Source organism: Leiobunum rupestre, chromosome 9 (genome assembly GCF_980474605.1).
Source record: "Leiobunum rupestre chromosome 9, qqLeiRupe1.1.hap1, whole genome shotgun sequence".
Taxonomy (NCBI): domain Eukaryota; kingdom Metazoa; phylum Arthropoda; class Arachnida; order Opiliones; family Sclerosomatidae; genus Leiobunum; species Leiobunum rupestre.
In genome coordinates this window covers 55,566,291-55,592,618 of record NC_143392.1, presented here as the reverse complement: position 1 = coordinate 55,592,618, position 26,328 = coordinate 55,566,291, and the positions used below count along the sequence as shown (strand labels likewise).

Below are 26,328 nucleotides of genomic sequence, written 5' to 3'. Positions count from 1 at the left end.
AACCACGGTCAATTCGTAGTGCCATATCTCATGACACTTCTCTACAGCTGTTCTGGTAAGCGTGCAGGAGGAAACTCCGTATGATCAAGATCTTACTTTTTCTAATTATCGATTAAGCACGGTTCCATGTTGCCACTTATTTAAAAAAAGACCCAGAGAAAACCGAAGATAAATTATCGCCTTGGCGAACTAGTTAGAAACAGCGTAAAAGAAAATATTTAAAAATAAACAAATTTTATTAGAAAGACTCAAATACCCCGTTAATGAAAAAAAAGAGGGTGAGAGGAAGAGATCAGCCACCGGCACGCCGTGTTCCCTGGTGGTCTCCCTCCCTCCCAAGAAATGACCCCACTCGACGCGGCTTACCGTCGTTGATGGGTCGAGAACCAATGTATTCTGCGTGATATTACCGTTGACGGCTGAAAACGCTCGATGGCCGTCGATCTTTTTGTTTGAAATCAAGAAGTTACCTTCTTTGGTCAGACGTGATGGTTATACACGCTGTCATCTCCAACCACGAGCAATCTGCTTAAACATAATTATGAAATTTGTGAATGCTCAATCTCACTCTTTTTCTTTTTCAACCACCAAAGCCCCCTTTGCCGGTTATCGCTTCTCGGCCTTTTGGCTAAGATCAAAGTGTAGTATCTGTTCTTATCAGCTTAATATCTGATACGGGTCCCATCGGGGCCCAAGATATTAAACTTATTTTTGGACGGCGGCGGAGAGGTCGGAGCTTGCTCCACCTCCGCCACGGGTTGGCCTGGTATTGCAGTTCTTCCAGGATCGGCCCACCTCGCTCAATGAATCTAAAATCAAACACCATATATATATATATATATATATATATTCCTGACGTCATAAGAGGGAAAGTCGTCATTGGCTAGTAGATCATTTTGAAGATTCGGACGGATTTGTTTTGTAATTTTTTACCTTAACTGTCGTACGTTACCAACGGTATGTTTTTTTTAAGTCACTTTCGTTACTAACAGGAGACATGATTAGGAGTTCACAGCCGGCCGCTTTTCGACATTCGCATTGGCAACACGTCTTCCCCTTTAAAAAAATTAACCCCTCCCAAACCATGGTAACTCCGTTCTCGAAACGGACACCATATAAGTTATTTACATCGAGTTACCTAGCGAGGATTGCGGTACTATCGCTGTAGAAATAGGGGACTGTTAAAAGCGGGATGGTTTGGAAAAAACGAGTTTTTGTGTTGCTGATGCCGGGGCGCGTACTACGCGGCAACCACGGTCAATTCGTAGTGCCATATCTCATGACACTTCTCTACAGCTGTTCTGGTAAGCGTGCAGGAGGAAACTCCGTATGATCAAGATCTTACTTTTTCTAATTATCGATTAAGCACGGTTCCATGTTGCCACTTATTTAAAAAAAGACCCAGAGAAAACCGAAGATAAATTATCGCCTTGGCGAACTAGTTAGAAACAGCGTAAAAGAAAATATTTAAAAATAAACAAATTTTATTAGAAAGACTCAAATACCCCGTTAATGAAAAAAAAGAGGGTGAGAGGAAGAGATCAGCCACCGGCACGCCGTGTTCCCTGGTGGTCTCCCTCCCTCCCAAGAAATGACCCCACTCGACGCGGCTTACCGTCGTTGATGGGTCGAGAACCAATGTATTCTGCGTGATATTACCGTTGACGGCTGAAAACGCTCGATGGCCGTCGATCTTTTTGTTTGAAATCAAGAAGTTACCTTCTTTGGTCAGACGTGATGGTTATACACGCTGTCATCTCCAACCACGAGCAATCTGCTTAAACATAATTATGAAATTTGTGAATGCTCAATCTCACTCTTTTTCTTTTTCAACCACCAAAGCCCCCTTTGCCGGTTATCGCTTCTCGGCCTTTTGGCTAAGATCAAAGTGTAGTATCTGTTCTTATCAGCTTAATATCTGATACGGGTCCCATCGGGGCCCAAGATATTAAACTTATTTTTGGACGGCGGCGGAGAGGTCGGAGCTTGCTCCACCTCCGCCACGGGTTGGCCTGGTATTGCAGTTCTTCCAGGATCGGCCCACCTCGCTCAATGAATCTAAAATCAAACACCATATATATATATATATATATATATATTCCTGACGTCATAAGAGGGAAAGTCGTCATTGGCTAGTAGATCATTTTGAAGATTCGGACGGATTTGTTTTGTAATTTTTTACCTTAACTGTCGTACGTTACCAACGGTATGTTTTTTTTAAGTCACTTTCGTTACTAACAGGAGACATGATTAGGAGTTCACAGCCGGCCGCTTTTCGACATTCGCATTGGCAACACGTCTTCCCCTTTAAAAAAATTAACCCCTCCCAAACCATGGTAACTCCGTTCTCGAAACGGACACCATATAAGTTATTTACATCGAGTTACCTAGCGAGGATTGCGGTACTATCGCTGTAGAAATAGGGGACTGTTAAAAGCGGGATGGTTTGGAAAAAACGAGTTTTTGTGTTGCTGATGCCGGGGCGCGTACTACGCGGCAACCACGGTCAATTCGTAGTGCCATATCTCATGACACTTCTCTACAGCTGTTCTGGTAAGCGTGCAGGAGGAAACTCCGTATGATCAAGATCTTACTTTTTCTAATTATCGATTAAGCACGGTTCCATGTTGCCACTTATTTAAAAAAAGACCCAGAGAAAACCGAAGATAAATTATCGCCTTGGCGAACTAGTTAGAAACAGCGTAAAAGAAAATATTTAAAAATAAACAAATTTTATTAGAAAGACTCAAATACCCCGTTAATGAAAAAAAAGAGGGTGAGAGGAAGAGATCAGCCACCGGCACGCCGTGTTCCCTGGTGGTCTCCCTCCCTCCCAAGAAATGACCCCACTCGACGCGGCTTACCGTCGTTGATGGGTCGAGAACCAATGTATTCTGCGTGATATTACCGTTGACGGCTGAAAACGCTCGATGGCCGTCGATCTTTTTGTTTGAAATCAAGAAGTTACCTTCTTTGGTCAGACGTGATGGTTATACACGCTGTCATCTCCAACCACGAGCAATCTGCTTAAACATAATTATGAAATTTGTGAATGCTCAATCTCACTCTTTTTCTTTTTCAACCACCAAAGCCCCCTTTGCCGGTTATCGCTTCTCGGCCTTTTGGCTAAGATCAAAGTGTAGTATCTGTTCTTATCAGCTTAATATCTGATACGGGTCCCATCGGGGCCCAAGATATTAAACTTATTTTTGGACGGCGGCGGAGAGGTCGGAGCTTGCTCCACCTCCGCCACGGGTTGGCCTGGTATTGCAGTTCTTCCAGGATCGGCCCACCTCGCTCAATGAATCTAAAATCAAACACCATATATATATATATATATATATATATTCCTGACGTCATAAGAGGGAAAGTCGTCATTGGCTAGTAGATCATTTTGAAGATTCGGACGGATTTGTTTTGTAATTTTTTACCTTAACTGTCGTACGTTACCAACGGTATGTTTTTTTTAAGTCACTTTCGTTACTAACAGGAGACATGATTAGGAGTTCACAGCCGGCCGCTTTTCGACATTCGCATTGGCAACACGTCTTCCCCTTTAAAAAAATTAACCCCTCCCAAACCATGGTAACTCCGTTCTCGAAACGGACACCATATAAGTTATTTACATCGAGTTACCTAGCGAGGATTGCGGTACTATCGCTGTAGAAATAGGGGACTGTTAAAAGCGGGATGGTTTGGAAAAAACGAGTTTTTGTGTTGCTGATGCCGGGGCGCGTACTACGCGGCAACCACGGTCAATTCGTAGTGCCATATCTCATGACACTTCTCTACAGCTGTTCTGGTAAGCGTGCAGGAGGAAACTCCGTATGATCAAGATCTTACTTTTTCTAATTATCGATTAAGCACGGTTCCATGTTGCCACTTATTTAAAAAAAGACCCAGAGAAAACCGAAGATAAATTATCGCCTTGGCGAACTAGTTAGAAACAGCGTAAAAGAAAATATTTAAAAATAAACAAATTTTATTAGAAAGACTCAAATACCCCGTTAATGAAAAAAAAGAGGGTGAGAGGAAGAGATCAGCCACCGGCACGCCGTGTTCCCTGGTGGTCTCCCTCCCTCCCAAGAAATGACCCCACTCGACGCGGCTTACCGTCGTTGATGGGTCGAGAACCAATGTATTCTGCGTGATATTACCGTTGACGGCTGAAAACGCTCGATGGCCGTCGATCTTTTTGTTTGAAATCAAGAAGTTACCTTCTTTGGTCAGACGTGATGGTTATACACGCTGTCATCTCCAACCACGAGCAATCTGCTTAAACATAATTATGAAATTTGTGAATGCTCAATCTCACTCTTTTTCTTTTTCAACCACCAAAGCCCCCTTTGCCGGTTATCGCTTCTCGGCCTTTTGGCTAAGATCAAAGTGTAGTATCTGTTCCCAGCTATTTCGCTGAAATCTTGGCCGAAAGGCCGTTAAGCGACGTTTACGCTGCTCAGCCTGTTCCTGCGATGCTGACTTACCTGCCGGTATCCTGACGTCACTGTTCCTGTTCCTGCTCTTGAAGTTGCCGCTGCTGTTTCCGGTTCCTCTGCTGTTCCTGATTCTGCTGCTGTTCCTGGTCCTGATTCTGCTGGCACTTACCTGTCGCTGCTGTTCCGGACATCTGCGCTGCATCCTGACCTGGCTGGTTTCTGCCATTGCCACTTGACGCTGTTCCTTCCTGATACTCACCTTCAACTGACGATCTCTCCATAGCCAGGATGGCTATGGAGGTGAGAAAACGTACTGCTCGACTAGAAGTCGACGCTGGCTTTCTGGAAGTTGCCTGTGCCTTCCATGAAAAGCTTGGTCCCGACAGTATCGAGACAATTCAGCCTATCGGTAATGAAACTTTCCTTCTTACCTTTACGACCCTGGCATTCCTGCAGAAGGCTGTCTCTTATGAAGACTTCCTAATCAATAACAAGTCAAGTAAAATCACCAGTATCGAAGACGACGGCTTCTGGCTGACCATCAAATCACTACCACCATGGATTCAATGGGACTCAATATTAACGACCCTACGGCAGTATGGGGAAATTAAAGCGCATCGTTTCGACGAGTATAAAGAACTTAAAGGAATCAGGAATGGAGACCGTGCGGTAAAAATCAGGATGACAAAAACTATACCTAATGTACTTTTTTTTGGGCGTAGCCGGGCATTAGTGTTTTATCAAGGTGTAACAAAAAAGTGTTTCTACTGCGACCAAGAGGGGCACGTGGCCTCTTCTTGCGAAGCAAAGAAAAACCGAACGGCTGAGAAGACACGTGCTTCTGCAGAGATCAAGGAACAAACAACGACGAACACACAGGAAAGCGCTAATTCCAGTCACCAAGGTGCAGACAACGGTACTTCTGCTACGGAACAAGTGCCCATAGCAGAATCGACAACATCCCAAGGAGCACCACCAAGCGACCACCAGGTATCTCAGTCCGAGGATCCGAACAGCGACCTCTACATCAGCCCGGAAAATTTAGAAAGCGTCAGGAAATACTCCCAGACACAACTTAAAGGATTCATTGAATACCTGCGGACTACCGACGAATATAGCGACGAGAGGAGGCAGGTGTTTCTCGCGCTCGCCAACCAGGAACAGGAAAAATTTTCAAAAAAACGTATGCTCAACTCTCCAGGAAAGGCGACCAAGAAGGGAAAGACGCAAAACGAAGAGAAAAAGACATTCGCCAGCGCCACCAAAAACATACCTGAGAAGGATCTATATAATGAATACGTAACATACTAAATCTTTTTATGGCAAATTTTTAATTTTAACTACGTGCAAAATTCTTTTATATTCATTTACTTTTGTTTACACTTTTTATCTGGTTTTAACTTTACGTTATCCCTGAAAAAGAAGGAAAAAAATACTTACCTTTACCTATTAAAAACCATTTATACTTACCTCGACGATGGAAAAAACCCTTACCTAAAAAATGAAACTTGAAAACTTACTTTTGTTCGCGCTAATTTAATTTAATTAAACGCGAACATCTGTAAATTTGTAAATTTGACTGATATTTAATAAACAAATTCAGTATCTGTTCTTATCAGCTTAATATCTGATACGGGTCCCATCGGGGCCCAAGATATTAAACTTATTTTTGGACGGCGGCGGAGAGGTCGGAGCTTGCTCCACCTCCGCCACGGGTTGGCCTGGTATTGCAGTTCTTCCAGGATCGGCCCACCTCGCTCAATGAATCTAAAATCAAACACCATATATATATATATATATATATATATTCCTGACGTCATAAGAGGGAAAGTCGTCATTGGCTAGTAGATCATTTTGAAGATTCGGACGGATTTGTTTTGTAATTTTTTACCTTAACTGTCGTACGTTACCAACGGTATGTTTTTTTTAAGTCACTTTCGTTACTAACAGGAGACATGATTAGGAGTTCACAGCCGGCCGCTTTTCGACATTCGCATTGGCAACACGTCTTCCCCTTTAAAAAAATTAACCCCTCCCAAACCATGGTAACTCCGTTCTCGAAACGGACACCATATAAGTTATTTACATCGAGTTACCTAGCGAGGATTGCGGTACTATCGCTGTAGAAATAGGGGACTGTTAAAAGCGGGATGGTTTGGAAAAAACGAGTTTTTGTGTTGCTGATGCCGGGGCGCGTACTACGCGGCAACCACGGTCAATTCGTAGTGCCATATCTCATGACACTTCTCTACAGCTGTTCTGGTAAGCGTGCAGGAGGAAACTCCGTATGATCAAGATCTTACTTTTTCTAATTATCGATTAAGCACGGTTCCATGTTGCCACTTATTTAAAAAAAGACCCAGAGAAAACCGAAGATAAATTATCGCCTTGGCGAACTAGTTAGAAACAGCGTAAAAGAAAATATTTAAAAATAAACAAATTTTATTAGAAAGACTCAAATACCCCGTTAATGAAAAAAAAGAGGGTGAGAGGAAGAGATCAGCCACCGGCACGCCGTGTTCCCTGGTGGTCTCCCTCCCTCCCAAGAAATGACCCCACTCGACGCGGCTTACCGTCGTTGATGGGTCGAGAACCAATGTATTCTGCGTGATATTACCGTTGACGGCTGAAAACGCTCGATGGCCGTCGATCTTTTTGTTTGAAATCAAGAAGTTACCTTCTTTGGTCAGACGTGATGGTTATACACGCTGTCATCTCCAACCACGAGCAATCTGCTTAAACATAATTATGAAATTTGTGAATGCTCAATCTCACTCTTTTTCTTTTTCAACCACCAAAGCCCCCTTTGCCGGTTATCGCTTCTCGGCCTTTTGGCTAAGATCAAAGTGTAGTATCTGTTCTTATCAGCTTAATATCTGATACGGGTCCCATCGGGGCCCAAGATATTAAACTTATTTTTGGACGGCGGCGGAGAGGTCGGAGCTTGCTCCACCTCCGCCACGGGTTGGCCTGGTATTGCAGTTCTTCCAGGATCGGCCCACCTCGCTCAATGAATCTAAAATCAAACACCATATATATATATATATATATATATATTCCTGACGTCATAAGAGGGAAAGTCGTCATTGGCTAGTAGATCATTTTGAAGATTCGGACGGATTTGTTTTGTAATTTTTTACCTTAACTGTCGTACGTTACCAACGGTATGTTTTTTTTAAGTCACTTTCGTTACTAACAGGAGACATGATTAGGAGTTCACAGCCGGCCGCTTTTCGACATTCGCATTGGCAACACGTCTTCCCCTTTAAAAAAATTAACCCCTCCCAAACCATGGTAACTCCGTTCTCGAAACGGACACCATATAAGTTATTTACATCGAGTTACCTAGCGAGGATTGCGGTACTATCGCTGTAGAAATAGGGGACTGTTAAAAGCGGGATGGTTTGGAAAAAACGAGTTTTTGTGTTGCTGATGCCGGGGCGCGTACTACGCGGCAACCACGGTCAATTCGTAGTGCCATATCTCATGACACTTCTCTACAGCTGTTCTGGTAAGCGTGCAGGAGGAAACTCCGTATGATCAAGATCTTACTTTTTCTAATTATCGATTAAGCACGGTTCCATGTTGCCACTTATTTAAAAAAAGACCCAGAGAAAACCGAAGATAAATTATCGCCTTGGCGAACTAGTTAGAAACAGCGTAAAAGAAAATATTTAAAAATAAACAAATTTTATTAGAAAGACTCAAATACCCCGTTAATGAAAAAAAAGAGGGTGAGAGGAAGAGATCAGCCACCGGCACGCCGTGTTCCCTGGTGGTCTCCCTCCCTCCCAAGAAATGACCCCACTCGACGCGGCTTACCGTCGTTGATGGGTCGAGAACCAATGTATTCTGCGTGATATTACCGTTGACGGCTGAAAACGCTCGATGGCCGTCGATCTTTTTGTTTGAAATCAAGAAGTTACCTTCTTTGGTCAGACGTGATGGTTATACACGCTGTCATCTCCAACCACGAGCAATCTGCTTAAACATAATTATGAAATTTGTGAATGCTCAATCTCACTCTTTTTCTTTTTCAACCACCAAAGCCCCCTTTGCCGGTTATCGCTTCTCGGCCTTTTGGCTAAGATCAAAGTGTAGTATCTGTTCTTATCAGCTTAATATCTGATACGGGTCCCATCGGGGCCCAAGATATTAAACTTATTTTTGGACGGCGGCGGAGAGGTCGGAGCTTGCTCCACCTCCGCCACGGGTTGGCCTGGTATTGCAGTTCTTCCAGGATCGGCCCACCTCGCTCAATGAATCTAAAATCAAACACCATATATATATATATATATATATATATATTCCTGACGTCATAAGAGGGAAAGTCGTCATTGGCTAGTAGATCATTTTGAAGATTCGGACGGATTTGTTTTGTAATTTTTTACCTTAACTGTCGTACGTTACCAACGGTATGTTTTTTTTAAGTCACTTTCGTTACTAACAGGAGACATGATTAGGAGTTCACAGCCGGCCGCTTTTCGACATTCGCATTGGCAACACGTCTTCCCCTTTAAAAAAATTAACCCCTCCCAAACCATGGTAACTCCGTTCTCGAAACGGACACCATATAAGTTATTTACATCGAGTTACCTAGCGAGGATTGCGGTACTATCGCTGTAGAAATAGGGGACTGTTAAAAGCGGGATGGTTTGGAAAAAACGAGTTTTTGTGTTGCTGATGCCGGGGCGCGTACTACGCGGCAACCACGGTCAATTCGTAGTGCCATATCTCATGACACTTCTCTACAGCTGTTCTGGTAAGCGTGCAGGAGGAAACTCCGTATGATCAAGATCTTACTTTTTCTAATTATCGATTAAGCACGGTTCCATGTTGCCACTTATTTAAAAAAAGACCCAGAGAAAACCGAAGATAAATTATCGCCTTGGCGAACTAGTTAGAAACAGCGTAAAAGAAAATATTTAAAAATAAACAAATTTTATTAGAAAGACTCAAATACCCCGTTAATGAAAAAAAAGAGGGTGAGAGGAAGAGATCAGCCACCGGCACGCCGTGTTCCCTGGTGGTCTCCCTCCCTCCCAAGAAATGACCCCACTCGACGCGGCTTACCGTCGTTGATGGGTCGAGAACCAATGTATTCTGCGTGATATTACCGTTGACGGCTGAAAACGCTCGATGGCCGTCGATCTTTTTGTTTGAAATCAAGAAGTTACCTTCTTTGGTCAGACGTGATGGTTATACACGCTGTCATCTCCAACCACGAGCAATCTGCTTAAACATAATTATGAAATTTGTGAATGCTCAATCTCACTCTTTTTCTTTTTCAACCACCAAAGCCCCCTTTGCCGGTTATCGCTTCTCGGCCTTTTGGCTAAGATCAAAGTGTAGTATCTGTTCTTATCAGCTTAATATCTGATACGGGTCCCATCGGGGCCCAAGATATTAAACTTATTTTTGGACGGCGGCGGAGAGGTCGGAGCTTGCTCCACCTCCGCCACGGGTTGGCCTGGTATTGCAGTTCTTCCAGGATCGGCCCACCTCGCTCAATGAATCTAAAATCAAACACCATATATATATATATATATATATATATTCCTGACGTCATAAGAGGGAAAGTCGTCATTGGCTAGTAGATCATTTTGAAGATTCGGACGGATTTGTTTTGTAATTTTTTACCTTAACTGTCGTACGTTACCAACGGTATGTTTTTTTTAAGTCACTTTCGTTACTAACAGGAGACATGATTAGGAGTTCACAGCCGGCCGCTTTTCGACATTCGCATTGGCAACACGTCTTCCCCTTTAAAAAAATTAACCCCTCCCAAACCATGGTAACTCCGTTCTCGAAACGGACACCATATAAGTTATTTACATCGAGTTACCTAGCGAGGATTGCGGTACTATCGCTGTAGAAATAGGGGACTGTTAAAAGCGGGATGGTTTGGAAAAAACGAGTTTTTGTGTTGCTGATGCCGGGGCGCGTACTACGCGGCAACCACGGTCAATTCGTAGTGCCATATCTCATGACACTTCTCTACAGCTGTTCTGGTAAGCGTGCAGGAGGAAACTCCGTATGATCAAGATCTTACTTTTTCTAATTATCGATTAAGCACGGTTCCATGTTGCCACTTATTTAAAAAAAGACCCAGAGAAAACCGAAGATAAATTATCGCCTTGGCGAACTAGTTAGAAACAGCGTAAAAGAAAATATTTAAAAATAAACAAATTTTATTAGAAAGACTCAAATACCCCGTTAATGAAAAAAAAGAGGGTGAGAGGAAGAGATCAGCCACCGGCACGCCGTGTTCCCTGGTGGTCTCCCTCCCTCCCAAGAAATGACCCCACTCGACGCGGCTTACCGTCGTTGATGGGTCGAGAACCAATGTATTCTGCGTGATATTACCGTTGACGGCTGAAAACGCTCGATGGCCGTCGATCTTTTTGTTTGAAATCAAGAAGTTACCTTCTTTGGTCAGACGTGATGGTTATACACGCTGTCATCTCCAACCACGAGCAATCTGCTTAAACATAATTATGAAATTTGTGAATGCTCAATCTCACTCTTTTTCTTTTTCAACCACCAAAGCCCCCTTTGCCGGTTATCGCTTCTCGGCCTTTTGGCTAAGATCAAAGTGTAGTATCTGTTCTTATCAGCTTAATATCTGATACGGGTCCCATCGGGGCCCAAGATATTAAACTTATTTTTGGACGGCGGCGGAGAGGTCGGAGCTTGCTCCACCTCCGCCACGGGTTGGCCTGGTATTGCAGTTCTTCCAGGATCGGCCCACCTCGCTCAATGAATCTAAAATCAAACACCATATATATATATATATATATATATATTCCTGACGTCATAAGAGGGAAAGTCGTCATTGGCTAGTAGATCATTTTGAAGATTCGGACGGATTTGTTTTGTAATTTTTTACCTTAACTGTCGTACGTTACCAACGGTATGTTTTTTTTAAGTCACTTTCGTTACTAACAGGAGACATGATTAGGAGTTCACAGCCGGCCGCTTTTCGACATTCGCATTGGCAACACGTCTTCCCCTTTAAAAAAATTAACCCCTCCCAAACCATGGTAACTCCGTTCTCGAAACGGACACCATATAAGTTATTTACATCGAGTTACCTAGCGAGGATTGCGGTACTATCGCTGTAGAAATAGGGGACTGTTAAAAGCGGGATGGTTTGGAAAAAACGAGTTTTTGTGTTGCTGATGCCGGGGCGCGTACTACGCGGCAACCACGGTCAATTCGTAGTGCCATATCTCATGACACTTCTCTACAGCTGTTCTGGTAAGCGTGCAGGAGGAAACTCCGTATGATCAAGATCTTACTTTTTCTAATTATCGATTAAGCACGGTTCCATGTTGCCACTTATTTAAAAAAAGACCCAGAGAAAACCGAAGATAAATTATCGCCTTGGCGAACTAGTTAGAAACAGCGTAAAAGAAAATATTTAAAAATAAACAAATTTTATTAGAAAGACTCAAATACCCCGTTAATGAAAAAAAAGAGGGTGAGAGGAAGAGATCAGCCACCGGCACGCCGTGTTCCCTGGTGGTCTCCCTCCCTCCCAAGAAATGACCCCACTCGACGCGGCTTACCGTCGTTGATGGGTCGAGAACCAATGTATTCTGCGTGATATTACCGTTGACGGCTGAAAACGCTCGATGGCCGTCGATCTTTTTGTTTGAAATCAAGAAGTTACCTTCTTTGGTCAGACGTGATGGTTATACACGCTGTCATCTCCAACCACGAGCAATCTGCTTAAACATAATTATGAAATTTGTGAATGCTCAATCTCACTCTTTTTCTTTTTCAACCACCAAAGCCCCCTTTGCCGGTTATCGCTTCTCGGCCTTTTGGCTAAGATCAAAGTGTAGTATCTGTTCTTATCAGCTTAATATCTGATACGGGTCCCATCGGGGCCCAAGATATTAAACTTATTTTTGGACGGCGGCGGAGAGGTCGGAGCTTGCTCCACCTCCGCCACGGGTTGGCCTGGTATTGCAGTTCTTCCAGGATCGGCCCACCTCGCTCAATGAATCTAAAATCAAACACCATATATATATATATATATATATATATATTCCTGACGTCATAAGAGGGAAAGTCGTCATTGGCTAGTAGATCATTTTGAAGATTCGGACGGATTTGTTTTGTAATTTTTTACCTTAACTGTCGTACGTTACCAACGGTATGTTTTTTTTAAGTCACTTTCGTTACTAACAGGAGACATGATTAGGAGTTCACAGCCGGCCGCTTTTCGACATTCGCATTGGCAACACGTCTTCCCCTTTAAAAAAATTAACCCCTCCCAAACCATGGTAACTCCGTTCTCGAAACGGACACCATATAAGTTATTTACATCGAGTTACCTAGCGAGGATTGCGGTACTATCGCTGTAGAAATAGGGGACTGTTAAAAGCGGGATGGTTTGGAAAAAACGAGTTTTTGTGTTGCTGATGCCGGGGCGCGTACTACGCGGCAACCACGGTCAATTCGTAGTGCCATATCTCATGACACTTCTCTACAGCTGTTCTGGTAAGCGTGCAGGAGGAAACTCCGCATGATCAAGATCTTACTTTTTCTAATTATCGATTAAGCACGGTTCCATGTTGCCACTTATTTAAAAAAAGACCCAGAGAAAACCGAAGATAAATTATCGCCTTGGCGAACTAGTTAGAAACAGCGTAAAAGAAAATATTTAAAAATAAACAAATTTTATTAGAAAGACTCAAATACCCCGTTAATGAAAAAAAAGAGGGTGAGAGGAAGAGATCAGCCACCGGCACGCCGTGTTCCCTGGTGGTCTCCCTCCCTCCCAAGAAATGACCCCACTCGACGCGGCTTACCGTCGTTGATGGGTCGAGAACCAATGTATTCTGCGTGATATTACCGTTGACGGCTGAAAACGCTCGATGGCCGTCGATCTTTTTGTTTGAAATCAAGAAGTTACCTTCTTTGGTCAGACGTGATGGTTATACACGCTGTCATCTCCAACCACGAGCAATCTGCTTAAACATAATTATGAAATTTGTGAATGCTCAATCTCACTCTTTTTCTTTTTCAACCACCAAAGCCCCCTTTGCCGGTTATCGCTTCTCGGCCTTTTGGCTAAGATCAAAGTGTAGTATCTGTTCTTATCAGCTTAATATCTGATACGGGTCCCATCGGGGCCCAAGATATTAAACTTATTTTTGGACGGCGGCGGAGAGGTCGGAGCTTGCTCCACCTCCGCCACGGGTTGGCCTGGTATTGCAGTTCTTCCAGGATCGGCCCACCTCGCTCAATGAATCTAAAATCAAACACCATATATATATATATATATATATATATATTCCTGACGTCATAAGAGGGAAAGTCGTCATTGGCTAGTAGATCATTTTGAAGATTCGGACGGATTTGTTTTGTAATTTTTTACCTTAACTGTCGTACGTTACCAACGGTATGTTTTTTTTAAGTCACTTTCGTTACTAACAGGAGACATGATTAGGAGTTCACAGCCGGCCGCTTTTCGACATTCGCATTGGCAACACGTCTTCCCCTTTAAAAAAATTAACCCCTCCCAAACCATGGTAACTCCGTTCTCGAAACGGACACCATATAAGTTATTTACATCGAGTTACCTAGCGAGGATTGCGGTACTATCGCTGTAGAAATAGGGGACTGTTAAAAGCGGGATGGTTTGGAAAAAACGAGTTTTTGTGTTGCTGATGCCGGGGCGCGTACTACGCGGCAACCACGGTCAATTCGTAGTGCCATATCTCATGACACTTCTCTACAGCTGTTCTGGTAAGCGTGCAGGAGGAAACTCCGTATGATCAAGATCTTACTTTTTCTAATTATCGATTAAGCACGGTTCCATGTTGCCACTTATTTAAAAAAAGACCCAGAGAAAACCGAAGATAAATTATCGCCTTGGCGAACTAGTTAGAAACAGCGTAAAAGAAAATATTTAAAAATAAACAAATTTTATTAGAAAGACTCAAATACCCCGTTAATGAAAAAAAAGAGGGTGAGAGGAAGAGATCAGCCACCGGCACGCCGTGTTCCCTGGTGGTCTCCCTCCCTCCCAAGAAATGACCCCACTCGACGCGGCTTACCGTCGTTGATGGGTCGAGAACCAATGTATTCTGCGTGATATTACCGTTGACGGCTGAAAACGCTCGATGGCCGTCGATCTTTTTGTTTGAAATCAAGAAGTTACCTTCTTTGGTCAGACGTGATGGTTATACACGCTGTCATCTCCAACCACGAGCAATCTGCTTAAACATAATTATGAAATTTGTGAATGCTCAATCTCACTCTTTTTCTTTTTCAACCACCAAAGCCCCCTTTGCCGGTTATCGCTTCTCGGCCTTTTGGCTAAGATCAAAGTGTAGTATCTGTTCTTATCAGCTTAATATCTGATACGGGTCCCATCGGGGCCCAAGATATTAAACTTATTTTTGGACGGCGGCGGAGAGGTCGGAGCTTGCTCCACCTCCGCCACGGGTTGGCCTGGTATTGCAGTTCTTCCAGGATCGGCCCACCTCGCTCAATGAATCTAAAATCAAACACCATATATATATATATATATATATATATTCCTGACGTCATAAGAGGGAAAGTCGTCATTGGCTAGTAGATCATTTTGAAGATTCGGACGGATTTGTTTTGTAATTTTTTACCTTAACTGTCGTACGTTACCAACGGTATGTTTTTTTTAAGTCACTTTCGTTACTAACAGGAGACATGATTAGGAGTTCACAGCCGGCCGCTTTTCGACATTCGCATTGGCAACACGTCTTCCCCTTTAAAAAAATTAACCCCTCCCAAACCATGGTAACTCCGTTCTCGAAACGGACACCATATAAGTTATTTACATCGAGTTACCTAGCGAGGATTGCGGTACTATCGCTGTAGAAATAGGGGACTGTTAAAAGCGGGATGGTTTGGAAAAAACGAGTTTTTGTGTTGCTGATGCCGGGGCGCGTACTACGCGGCAACCACGGTCAATTCGTAGTGCCATATCTCATGACACTTCTCTACAGCTGTTCTGGTAAGCGTGCAGGAGGAAACTCCGTATGATCAAGATCTTACTTTTTCTAATTATCGATTAAGCACGGTTCCATGTTGCCACTTATTTAAAAAAAGACCCAGAGAAAACCGAAGATAAATTATCGCCTTGGCGAACTAGTTAGAAACAGCGTAAAAGAAAATATTTAAAAATAAACAAATTTTATTAGAAAGACTCAAATACCCCGTTAATGAAAAAAAAGAGGGTGAGAGGAAGAGATCAGCCACCGGCACGCCGTGTTCCCTGGTGGTCTCCCTCCCTCCCAAGAAATGACCCCACTCGACGCGGCTTACCGTCGTTGATGGGTCGAGAACCAATGTATTCTGCGTGATATTACCGTTGACGGCTGAAAACGCTCGATGGCCGTCGATCTTTTTGTTTGAAATCAAGAAGTTACCTTCTTTGGTCAGACGTGATGGTTATACACGCTGTCATCTCCAACCACGAGCAATCTGCTTAAACATAATTATGAAATTTGTGAATGCTCAATCTCACTCTTTTTCTTTTTCAACCACCAAAGCCCCCTTTGCCGGTTATCGCTTCTCGGCCTTTTGGCTAAGATCAAAGTGTAGTATCTGTTCTTATCAGCTTAATATCTGATACGGGTCCCATCGGGGCCCAAGATATTAAACTTATTTTTGGACGGCGGCGGAGAGGTCGGAGCTTGCTCCACCTCCGCCACGGGTTGGCCTGGTATTGCAGTTCTTCCAGGATCGGCCCACCTCGCTCAATGAATCTAAAATCAAACACCATATATATATATATATATATATATATATTCCTGACGTCATAAGAGGGAAAGTCGTCATTGGCTAGTAGATCATTTTGAAGATTCGGACGGATTTGTTTTGTAATTTTTTACCTTAACTGTCGTACGTTACCAACGGTATGTTTTTTTTAAGTCACTTTCGTTACTAACAGGAGACATGATTAGGAGTTCACAGCCGGCCGCTTTTCGACATTCGCATTGGCAACACGTCTTCCCCTTTAAAAAAATTAACCCCTCCCAAACCATGGTAACTCCGTTCTCGAAACGGACACCATATAAGTTATTTACATCGAGTTACCTAGCGAGGATTGCGGTACTATCGCTGTAGAAATAGGGGACTGTTAAAAGCGGGATGGTTTGGAAAAAACGAGTTTTTGTGTTGCTGATGCCGGGGCGCGTACTACGCGGCAACCACGGTCAATTCGTAGTGCCATATCTCATGACACTTCTCTACAGCTGTTCTGGTAAGCGTGCAGGAGGAAACTCCGTATGATCAAGATCTTACTTTTTCTAATTATCGATTAAGCACGGTTCCATGTTGCCACTTATTTAAAAAAAGACCCAGAGAAAACCGAAGATAAATTATCGCCTTGGCGAACTAGTTAGAAACAGCGTAAAAGAAAATATTTAAAAATAAACAAATTTTATTAGAAAGACTCAAATACCCCGTTAATGAAAAAAAAGAGGGTGAGAGGAAGAGATCAGCCACCGGCACGCCGTGTTCCCTGGTGGTCTCCCTCCCTCCCAAGAAATGACCCCACTCGACGCGGCTTACCGTCGTTGATGGGTCGAGAACCAATGTATTCTGCGTGATATTACCGTTGACGGCTGAAAACGCTCGATGGCCGTCGATCTTTTTGTTTGAAATCAAGAAGTTACCTTCTTTGGTCAGACGTGATGGTTATACACGCTGTCATCTCCAACCACGAGCAATCTGCTTAAACATAATTATGAAATTTGTGAATGCTCAATCTCACTCTTTTTCTTTTTCAACCACCAAAGCCCCCTTTGCCGGTTATCGCTTCTCGGCCTTTTGGCTAAGATCAAAGTGTAGTATCTGTTCTTATCAGCTTAATATCTGATACGGGTCCCATCGGGGCCCAAGATATTAAACTTATTTTTGGACGGCGGCGGAGAGGTCGGAGCTTGCTCCACCTCCGCCACGGGTTGGCCTGGTATTGCAGTTCTTCCAGGATCGGCCCACCTCGCTCAATGAATCTAAAATCAAACACCATATATATATATATATATATATATATATTCCTGACGTCATAAGAGGGAAAGTCGTCATTGGCTAGTAGATCATTTTGAAGATTCGGACGGATTTGTTTTGTAATTTTTTACCTTAACTGTCGTACGTTACCAACGGTATGTTTTTTTTAAGTCACTTTCGTTACTAACAGGAGACATGATTAGGAGTTCACAGCCGGCCGCTTTTCGACATTCGCATTGGCAACACGTCTTCCCCTTTAAAAAAATTAACCCCTCCCAAACCATGGTAACTCCGTTCTCGAAACGGACACCATATAAGTTATTTACATCGAGTTACCTAGCGAGGATTGCGGTACTATCGCTGTAGAAATAGGGGACTGTTAAAAGCGGGATGGTTTGGAAAAAACGAGTTTTTGTGTTGCTGATGCCGGGGCGCGTACTACGCGGCAACCACGGTCAATTCGTAGTGCCATATCTCATGACACTTCTCTACAGCTGTTCTGGTAAGCGTGCAGGAGGAAACTCCGTATGATCAAGATCTTACTTTTTCTAATTATCGATTAAGCACGGTTCCATGTTGCCACTTATTTAAAAAAAGACCCAGAGAAAACCGAAGATAAATTATCGCCTTGGCGAACTAGTTAGAAACAGCGTAAAAGAAAATATTTAAAAATAAACAAATTTTATTAGAAAGACTCAAATACCCCGTTAATGAAAAAAAAGAGGGTGAGAGGAAGAGATCAGCCACCGGCACGCCGTGTTCCCTGGTGGTCTCCCTCCCTCCCAAGAAATGACCCCACTCGACGCGGCTTACCGTCGTTGATGGGTCGAGAACCAATGTATTCTGCGTGATATTACCGTTGACGGCTGAAAACGCTCGATGGCCGTCGATCTTTTTGTTTGAAATCAAGAAGTTACCTTCTTTGGTCAGACGTGATGGTTATACACGCTGTCATCTCCAACCACGAGCAATCTGCTTAAACATAATTATGAAATTTGTGAATGCTCAATCTCACTCTTTTTCTTTTTCAACCACCAAAGCCCCCTTTGCCGGTTATCGCTTCTCGGCCTTTTGGCTAAGATCAAAGTGTAGTATCTGTTCTTATCAGCTTAATATCTGATACGGGTCCCATCGGGGCCCAAGATATTAAACTTATTTTTGGACGGCGGCGGAGAGGTCGGAGCTTGCTCCACCTCCGCCACGGGTTGGCCTGGTATTGCAGTTCTTCCAGGATCGGCCCACCTCGCTCAATGAATCTAAAATCAAACACCATATATATATATATATATATATATATTCCTGACGTCATAAGAGGGAAAGTCGTCATTGGCTAGTAGATCATTTTGAAGATTCGGACGGATTTGTTTTGTAATTTTTTACCTTAACTGTCGTACGTTACCAACGGTATGTTTTTTTTAAGTCACTTTCGTTACTAACAGGAGACATGATTAGGAGTTCACAGCCGGCCGCTTTTCGACATTCGCATTGGCAACACGTCTTCCCCTTTAAAAAAATTAACCCCTCCCAAACCATGGTAACTCCGTTCTCGAAACGGACACCATATAAGTTATTTACATCGAGTTACCTAGCGAGGATTGCGGTACTATCGCTGTAGAAATAGGGGACTGTTAAAAGCGGGATGGTTTGGAAAAAACGAGTTTTTGTGTTGCTGATGCCGGGGCGCGTACTACGCGGCAACCACGGTCAATTCGTAGTGCCATATCTCATGACACTTCTCTACAGCTGTTCTGGTAAGCGTGCAGGAGGAAACTCCGTATGATCAAGATCTTACTTTTTCTAATTATCGATTAAGCACGGTTCCATGTTGCCACTTATTTAAAAAAAGACCCAGAGAAAACCGAAGATAAATTATCGCCTTGGCGAACTAGTTAGAAACAGCGTAAAAGAAAATATTTAAAAATAAACAAATTTTATTAGAAAGACTCAAATACCCCGTTAATGAAAAAAAAGAGGGTGAGAGGAAGAGATCAGCCACCGGCACGCCGTGTTCCCTGGTGGTCTCCCTCCCTCCCAAGAAATGACCCCACTCGACGCGGCTTACCGTCGTTGATGGGTCGAGAACCAATGTATTCTGCGTGATATTACCGTTGACGGCTGAAAACGCTCGATGGCCGTCGATCTTTTTGTTTGAAATCAAGAAGTTACCTTCTTTGGTCAGACGTGATGGTTATACACGCTGTCATCTCCAACCACGAGCAATCTGCTTAAACATAATTATGAAATTTGTGAATGCTCAATCTCACTCTTTTTCTTTTTCAACCACCAAAGCCCCCTTTGCCGGTTATCGCTTCTCGGCCTTTTGGCTAAGATCAAAGTGTAGTATCTGTTCTTATCAGCTTAATATCTGATACGGGTCCCATCGGGGCCCAAGATATTAAACTTATTTTTGGACGGCGGCGGAGAGGTCGGAGCTTGCTCCACCTCCGCCACGGGTTGGCCTGGTATTGCAGTTCTTCCAGGATCGGCCCACCTCGCTCAATGAATCTAAAATCAAACACCATATATATATATATATATATATATATTCCTGACGTCATAAGAGGGAAAGTCGTCATTGGCTAGTAGATCATTTTGAAGATTCGGACGGATTTGTTTTGTAATTTTTTACCTTAACTGTCGTACGTTACCAACGGTATGTTTTTTTTAAGTCACTTTCGTTACTAACAGGAGACATGATTAGGAGTTCACAGCCGGCCGCTTTTCGACATTCGCATTGGCAACACGTCTTCCCCTTTAAAAAAATTAACCCCTCCCAAACCATGGTAACTCCGTTCTCGAAACGGACACCATATAAGTTATTTACATCGAGTTACCTAGCGAGGATTGCGGTACTATCGCTGTAGAAATAGGGGACTGTTAAAAGCGGGATGGTTTGGAAAAAACGAGTTTTTGTGTTGCTGATGCCGGGGCGCGTACTACGCGGCAACCACGGTCAATTCGTAGTGCCATATCTCATGACACTTCTCTACAGCTGTTCTGGTAAGCGTGCAGGAGGAAACTCCGTATGATCAAGATCTTACTTTTTCTAATTATCGATTAAGCACGGTTCCATGTTGCCACTTATTTAAAAAAAGACCCAGAGAAAACCGAAGATAAATTATCGCCTTGGCGAACTAGTTAGAAACAGCGTAAAAGAAAATATTTAAAAATAAACAAATTTTATTAGAAAGACTCAAATACCCCGTTAATGAAAAAAAAGAGGGTGAGAGGAAGAGATCAGCCACCGGCACGCCGTGTTCCCTGGTGGTCTCCCTCCCTCCCAAGAAATGACCCCACTCGACGCGGCTTACCGTCGTTGATGGGTCGAGAACCAATGTATTCTGCGTGATATTACCGTTGACGGCTGAAAACGCTCGATGGCCGTCGATCTTTTTGTTTGAAATCAAGAAGTTACCTTCTTTGGTCAGACGTGATGGTTATACACGCTGTCATCTCCAACCACGAGCAATCTGCTTAAACATAATTATGAAATTTGTGAATGCTCAATCTCACTCTTTTTCTTTTTCAACCACCAAAGCCCCCTTTGCCGGTTATCGCTTCTCGGCCTTTTGGCTAAGATCAAAGTGTAGTATCTGTTCTTATCAGCTTAATATCTGATACGGGTCCCATCGGGGCCCAAGATATTAAACTTATTTTTGGACGGCGGCGGAGAGGTCGGAGCTTGCTCCACCTCCGCCACGGGTTGGCCTGGTATTGCAGTTCTTCCAGGATCGGCCCACCTCGCTCAATGAATCTAAAATCAAACACCATATATATATATATATATATATATATTCCTGACGTCATAAGAGGGAAAGTCGTCATTGGCTAGTAGATCATTTTGAAGATTCGGACGGATTTGTTTTGTAATTTTTTACCTTAACTGTCGTACGTTACCAACGGTATGTTTTTTTTAAGTCACTTTCGTTACTAACAGGAGACATGATTAGGAGTTCACAGCCGGCCGCTTTTCGACATTCGCATTGGCAACACGTCTTCCCCTTTAAAAAAATTAACCCCTCCCAAACCATGGTAACTCCGTTCTCGAAACGGACACCATATAAGTTATTTACATCGAGTTACCTAGCGAGGATTGCGGTACTATCGCTGTAGAAATAGGGGACTGTTAAAAGCGGGATGGTTTGGAAAAAACGAGTTTTTGTGTTGCTGATGCCGGGGCGCGTACTACGCGGCAACCACGGTCAATTCGTAGTGCCATATCTCATGACACTTCTCTACAGCTGTTCTGGTAAGCGTGCAGGAGGAAACTCCGTATGATCAAGATCTTACTTTTTCTAATTATCGATTAAGCACGGTTCCATGTTGCCACTTATTTAAAAAAAGACCCAGAGAAAACCGAAGATAAATTATCGCCTTGGCGAACTAGTTAGAAACAGCGTAAAAGAAAATATTTAAAAATAAACAAATTTTATTAGAAAGACTCAAATACCCCGTTAATGAAAAAAAAGAGGGTGAGAGGAAGAGATCAGCCACCGGCACGCCGTGTTCCCTGGTGGTCTCCCTCCCTCCCAAGAAATGACCCCACTCGACGCGGCTTACCGTCGTTGATGGGTCGAGAACCAATGTATTCTGCGTGATATTACCGTTGACGGCTGAAAACGCTCGATGGCCGTCGATCTTTTTGTTTGAAATCAAGAAGTTACCTTCTTTGGTCAGACGTGATGGTTATACACGCTGTCATCTCCAACCACGAGCAATCTGCTTAAACATAATTATGAAATTTGTGAATGCTCAATCTCACTCTTTTTCTTTTTCAACCACCAAAGCCCCCTTTGCCGGTTATCGCTTCTCGGCCTTTTGGCTAAGATCAAAGTGTAGTATCTGTTCTTATCAGCTTAATATCTGATACGGGTCCCATCGGGGCCCAAGATATTAAACTTATTTTTGGACGGCGGCGGAGAGGTCGGAGCTTGCTCCACCTCCGCCACGGGTTGGCCTGGTATTGCAGTTCTTCCAGGATCGGCCCACCTCGCTCAATGAATCTAAAATCAAACACCATATATATATATATATATATATATATTCCTGACGTCATAAGAGGGAAAGTCGTCATTGGCTAGTAGATCATTTTGAAGATTCGGACGGATTTGTTTTGTAATTTTTTACCTTAACTGTCGTACGTTACCAACGGTATGTTTTTTTTAAGTCACTTTCGTTACTAACAGGAGACATGATTAGGAGTTCACAGCCGGCCGCTTTTCGACATTCGCATTGGCAACACGTCTTCCCCTTTAAAAAAATTAACCCCTCCCAAACCATGGTAACTCCGTTCTCGAAACGGACACCATATAAGTTATTTACATCGAGTTACCTAGCGAGGATTGCGGTACTATCGCTGTAGAAATAGGGGACTGTTAAAAGCGGGATGGTTTGGAAAAAACGAGTTTTTGTGTTGCTGATGCCGGGGCGCGTACTACGCGGCAACCACGGTCAATTCGTAGTGCCATATCTCATGACACTTCTCTACAGCTGTTCTGGTAAGCGTGCAGGAGGAAACTCCGTATGATCAAGATCTTACTTTTTCTAATTATCGATTAAGCACGGTTCCATGTTGCCACTTATTTAAAAAAAGACCCAGAGAAAACCGAAGATAAATTATCGCCTTGGCGAACTAGTTAGAAACAGCGTAAAAGAAAATATTTAAAAATAAACAAATTTTATTAGAAAGACTCAAATACCCCGTTAATGAAAAAAAAGAGGGTGAGAGGAAGAGATCAGCCACCGGCACGCCGTGTTCCCTGGTGGTCTCCCTCCCTCCCAAGAAATGACCCCACTCGACGCGGCTTACCGTCGTTGATGGGTCGAGAACCAATGTATTCTGCGTGATATTACCGTTGACGGCTGAAAACGCTCGATGGCCGTCGATCTTTTTGTTTGAAATCAAGAAGTTACCTTCTTTGGTCAGACGTGATGGTTATACACGCTGTCATCTCCAACCACGAGCAATCTGCTTAAACATAATTATGAAATTTGTGAATGCTCAATCTCACTCTTTTTCTTTTTCAACCACCAAAGCCCCCTTTGCCGGTTATCGCTTCTCGGCCTTTTGGCTAAGATCAAAGTGTAGTATCTGTTCTTATCAGCTTAATATCTGATACGGGTCCCATCGGGGCCCAAGATATTAAACTTATTTTTGGACGGCGGCGGAGAGGTCGGAGCTTGCTCCACCTCCGCCACGGGTTGGCCTGGTATTGCAGTTCTTCCAGGATCGGCCCACCTCGCTCAATGAATCTAAAATCAAACACCATATATATATATATATATATATATATTCCTGACGTCATAAGAGGGAAAGTCGTCATTGGCTAGTAGATCATTTTGAAGATTCGGACGGATTTGTTTTGTAATTTTTTACCTTAACTGTCGTACGTTACCAACGGTATGTTTTTTTTAAGTCACTTTCGTTACTAACAGGAGACATGATTAGGAGTTCACAGCCGGCCGCTTTTCGACATTCGCATTGGCAACACGTCTTCCCCTTTAAAAAAATTAACCCCTCCCAAACCATGGTAACTCCGTTCTCGAAACGGACACCATATAAGTTATTTACATCGAGTTACCTAGCGAGGATTGCGGTACTATCGCTGTAGAAATAGGGGACTGTTAAAAGCGGGATGGTTTGGAAAAAACGAGTTTTTGTGTTGCTGATGCCGGGGCGCGTACTACGCGGCAACCACGGTCAATTCGTAGTGCCATATCTCATGACACTTCTCTACAGCTGTTCTGGTAAGCGTGCAGGAGGAAACTCCGTATGATCAAGATCTTACTTTTTCTAATTATCGATTAAGCACGGTTCCATGTTGCCACTTATTTAAAAAAAGACCCAGAGAAAACCGAAGATAAATTATCGCCTTGGCGAACTAGTTAGAAACAGCGTAAAAGAAAATATTTAAAAATAAACAAATTTTATTAGAAAGACTCAAATACCCCGTTAATGAAAAAAAAGAGGGTGAGAGGAAGAGATCAGCCACCGGCACGCCGTGTTCCCTGGTGGTCTCCCTCCCTCCCAAGAAATGACCCCACTCGACGCGGCTTACCGTCGTTGATGGGTCGAGAACCAATGTATTCTGCGTGATATTACCGTTGACGGCTGAAAACGCTCGATGGCCGTCGATCTTTTTGTTTGAAATCAAGAAGTTACCTTCTTTGGTCAGACGTGATGGTTATACACGCTGTCATCTCCAACCACGAGCAATCTGCTTAAACATAATTATGAAATTTGTGAATGCTCAATCTCACTCTTTTTCTTTTTCAACCACCAAAGCCCCCTTTGCCGGTTATCGCTTCTCGGCCTTTTGGCTAAGATCAAAGTGTAGTATCTGTTTCCAATATCAGTTCTATACGGAGATCTTAGTCGGGGGGCGAGAAGTGTTTTTACGCCTTTAGGCGAGTTTGCCTGCTCTGCCACGTTGAATCGTCAGTCGCTGCCGTTCCTGTCTCCAGTCCAGTTCCAGTCCCGGCTGCTGTTCCTGTTTTCCTGTTGCCGCCTGCTACAAGCCAGCGGTTCCTGAGTTCCGGTCTCCGCTTCGGCGGTTTCCACAAACTCTCGCCATGCCTCCTGTAACGTCGAAGTCGACTCCAACGGAGTCCTCGTCTTCGAAGCAGGCCACTGCACGAATCAAATTCGACGGGGTCAATGTAGAAGATTTGGCTATTGCTCTTTTCGACTGCATTGGCCCCAAGAGCATCACAGTCTTCCAAATGATCGGGAAGTCTGAGGCGCAGATATCCTTCAAGGACATCGTATCATACCAAAAGGCTGTTGACGCTGGTATAATCGTTGGGGAGAAGCATTTATCCATCGTTGGAGTTGCTGATCCTGTAACCCAAATCACCGTGAAAGGCGCACCTAGTTGGTGGGAATTAAGCTTTTTAAAGGCTTCTCTGAAAAATTACGGAGAGGTATTAGCCGAAACATGGGAAACTTTCCAGAAGGGACCGTTGAAGGACGTTCGTAACGGAAATCGGCGGCTGGAGGTGAAGGTCAAGAGCCCAATCCCGAACCTGATGACCATCAGTGGACATCGTATCCAGCTGGTCTACCAAGGGGTCCAGCGAATGTGCTTTTATTGTCGAAAGGACAGTCATCAGGTTCGGGATTGCCCCAAGAAAAGGAAAAGAGTCCGTCCCTCTCCGCACAACACGGATACTCAAGACCAGATCCCGGCACCCGAAGGCTCGGACAAACCCGGAAGTTCTGCAACGCCACAAGTAGCGGACAAGGAAGCTGTCACTGACGCAGGTGATACTCTTGGAAAAATGGACGACGAGGAACAGGAAGCAGGAAACTTCGTTGAGGGAGAAGATGGCTGGGGCCTTTCTCTATCAGGACCTTCCAACAAGTCTTTTGACTCACCAAAAAATTCCGGGAGTTACGCCACAGTTGTAAAAACTCCATCACATCACGAACCTGATTCGAAGTCTTCACCGCAATCACAACATCCAGTATACGAAGAGCCGATCTACGAACGAGATTGGCAGTTTTCAGAAATGACCGAAAATGAAATAGAGAACTTTTGTCATCGTGCACGGAACTTTGTGACAGAATCACCAGAACTACTTAACTGGCGGGAAGAATTCCTGGCTGAAGCACGCCTCACCTTGCAAACTCGAAGGAAGCGAGTACAGACATCCCCGTCCGGATCATATACCAAAAAAGGGAAAAAATAGGCCATTATTGGGATATGTAAATATGCTTTTAAATTACTTTCTTAGTTTTAAATGTTTTTATTGTAAATTTTAACTTTACAATTTTAAAACGTTCTGGTTATATAACTTTTACTAGTTTATTGTATGCTTAAATGAAAAACTCACCTGATACGTACCGCGAAACCTGTTTACCCTGTAAAAGAAAATTTAT

The 26,328-nt window shown here is 43.5% G+C and overlaps 18 non-coding genes and 2 pseudogenes across 18 annotated transcripts; all 20 read left to right on the top strand.

Annotated features, from left to right (window-relative positions):
• The first annotated feature begins 608 nt into the window (after positions 1 to 608).
• LOC149931557 (U2 spliceosomal RNA) lies at positions 609 to 800 on the top strand. Its single transcript, XR_016476399.1, has one exon. It is a non-coding gene; the product is annotated as a U2 spliceosomal RNA (small nuclear RNA).
• A 1,057-nt stretch (positions 801 to 1,857) lies between these two features.
• On the top strand, positions 1,858 to 2,049 carry LOC149931556 (U2 spliceosomal RNA). Its single transcript, XR_016476398.1, has one exon. It is a non-coding gene; the product is annotated as a U2 spliceosomal RNA (small nuclear RNA).
• Positions 2,050 to 3,106: 1,057 nt separating this feature from the next.
• LOC149931555 (U2 spliceosomal RNA) lies at positions 3,107 to 3,298 on the top strand. Its single transcript, XR_016476397.1, has one exon. It is a non-coding gene; the product is annotated as a U2 spliceosomal RNA (small nuclear RNA).
• Positions 3,299 to 4,355: 1,057 nt separating this feature from the next.
• LOC149931554 (U2 spliceosomal RNA) lies at positions 4,356 to 4,499 on the top strand (annotated as a pseudogene).
• Positions 4,500 to 6,005: 1,506 nt separating this feature from the next.
• On the top strand, positions 6,006 to 6,194 carry LOC149931553 (U2 spliceosomal RNA). The gene has a single exon (XR_016476492.1). It is a non-coding gene; the product is annotated as a U2 spliceosomal RNA (small nuclear RNA).
• A 1,057-nt stretch (positions 6,195 to 7,251) lies between these two features.
• On the top strand, positions 7,252 to 7,443 carry LOC149931552 (U2 spliceosomal RNA). Its single transcript, XR_016476396.1, has one exon. It is a non-coding gene; the product is annotated as a U2 spliceosomal RNA (small nuclear RNA).
• Positions 7,444 to 8,500: 1,057 nt separating this feature from the next.
• On the top strand, positions 8,501 to 8,692 carry LOC149931551 (U2 spliceosomal RNA). Its single transcript, XR_016476395.1, has one exon. It is a non-coding gene; the product is annotated as a U2 spliceosomal RNA (small nuclear RNA).
• Positions 8,693 to 9,751: 1,059 nt separating this feature from the next.
• Positions 9,752 to 9,943, top strand: LOC149931550 (U2 spliceosomal RNA). Its single transcript, XR_016476394.1, has one exon. It is a non-coding gene; the product is annotated as a U2 spliceosomal RNA (small nuclear RNA).
• Positions 9,944 to 11,000: 1,057 nt separating this feature from the next.
• LOC149931549 (U2 spliceosomal RNA) lies at positions 11,001 to 11,192 on the top strand. Its single transcript, XR_016476393.1, has one exon. It is a non-coding gene; the product is annotated as a U2 spliceosomal RNA (small nuclear RNA).
• A 1,057-nt stretch (positions 11,193 to 12,249) lies between these two features.
• Positions 12,250 to 12,441, top strand: LOC149931548 (U2 spliceosomal RNA). The gene has a single exon (XR_016476391.1). It is a non-coding gene; the product is annotated as a U2 spliceosomal RNA (small nuclear RNA).
• A 1,059-nt stretch (positions 12,442 to 13,500) lies between these two features.
• On the top strand, positions 13,501 to 13,692 carry LOC149931547 (U2 spliceosomal RNA). Its single transcript, XR_016476390.1, has one exon. It is a non-coding gene; the product is annotated as a U2 spliceosomal RNA (small nuclear RNA).
• Positions 13,693 to 14,751: 1,059 nt separating this feature from the next.
• LOC149931546 (U2 spliceosomal RNA) lies at positions 14,752 to 14,943 on the top strand. Its single transcript, XR_016476389.1, has one exon. It is a non-coding gene; the product is annotated as a U2 spliceosomal RNA (small nuclear RNA).
• Positions 14,944 to 16,000: 1,057 nt separating this feature from the next.
• Positions 16,001 to 16,192, top strand: LOC149931545 (U2 spliceosomal RNA). The gene has a single exon (XR_016476388.1). It is a non-coding gene; the product is annotated as a U2 spliceosomal RNA (small nuclear RNA).
• Positions 16,193 to 17,251: 1,059 nt separating this feature from the next.
• On the top strand, positions 17,252 to 17,443 carry LOC149931544 (U2 spliceosomal RNA). Its single transcript, XR_016476387.1, has one exon. It is a non-coding gene; the product is annotated as a U2 spliceosomal RNA (small nuclear RNA).
• A 1,059-nt stretch (positions 17,444 to 18,502) lies between these two features.
• Positions 18,503 to 18,694, top strand: LOC149931543 (U2 spliceosomal RNA). Its single transcript, XR_016476386.1, has one exon. It is a non-coding gene; the product is annotated as a U2 spliceosomal RNA (small nuclear RNA).
• Positions 18,695 to 19,751: 1,057 nt separating this feature from the next.
• Positions 19,752 to 19,943, top strand: LOC149931542 (U2 spliceosomal RNA). Its single transcript, XR_016476385.1, has one exon. It is a non-coding gene; the product is annotated as a U2 spliceosomal RNA (small nuclear RNA).
• A 1,057-nt stretch (positions 19,944 to 21,000) lies between these two features.
• LOC149931541 (U2 spliceosomal RNA) lies at positions 21,001 to 21,192 on the top strand. Its single transcript, XR_016476384.1, has one exon. It is a non-coding gene; the product is annotated as a U2 spliceosomal RNA (small nuclear RNA).
• Positions 21,193 to 22,249: 1,057 nt separating this feature from the next.
• On the top strand, positions 22,250 to 22,441 carry LOC149931540 (U2 spliceosomal RNA). Its single transcript, XR_016476383.1, has one exon. It is a non-coding gene; the product is annotated as a U2 spliceosomal RNA (small nuclear RNA).
• Positions 22,442 to 23,498: 1,057 nt separating this feature from the next.
• LOC149931539 (U2 spliceosomal RNA) lies at positions 23,499 to 23,690 on the top strand. The gene has a single exon (XR_016476382.1). It is a non-coding gene; the product is annotated as a U2 spliceosomal RNA (small nuclear RNA).
• A 1,057-nt stretch (positions 23,691 to 24,747) lies between these two features.
• LOC149931538 (U2 spliceosomal RNA) lies at positions 24,748 to 24,896 on the top strand (annotated as a pseudogene).
• Positions 24,897 to 26,328: the final 1,432 nt, after the last annotated feature.